Raw genomic sequence first — 221 nt, forward strand, 5'->3', positions numbered from 1 at the left:
GAAAGCTAAGCTTGCTTGTTTCACAGACACAGACCTTTTCCCCTAACGGCCGTAGCTCCGTCTGCCGGCTCATCTGTTTACCCGAGCTTCCTGTTACCGATAGGCATCAATCCAAGTCGCTGAGGGACCTAACTAAGAGTTCCCCTCTGGACCTGAGAGAAGAGAAGAGCGAATTCTACTCACTTTCTTGAATGAAGAAAGGAGTCAAACGTTATGGGAGC

The sequence above is a fragment of the Phalaenopsis equestris genome, unplaced genomic scaffold (genome assembly GCF_001263595.1).
Source record: "Phalaenopsis equestris unplaced genomic scaffold, ASM126359v1 Scaffold000002, whole genome shotgun sequence".
NCBI classification, from domain to species: domain Eukaryota; kingdom Viridiplantae; phylum Streptophyta; class Magnoliopsida; order Asparagales; family Orchidaceae; genus Phalaenopsis; species Phalaenopsis equestris.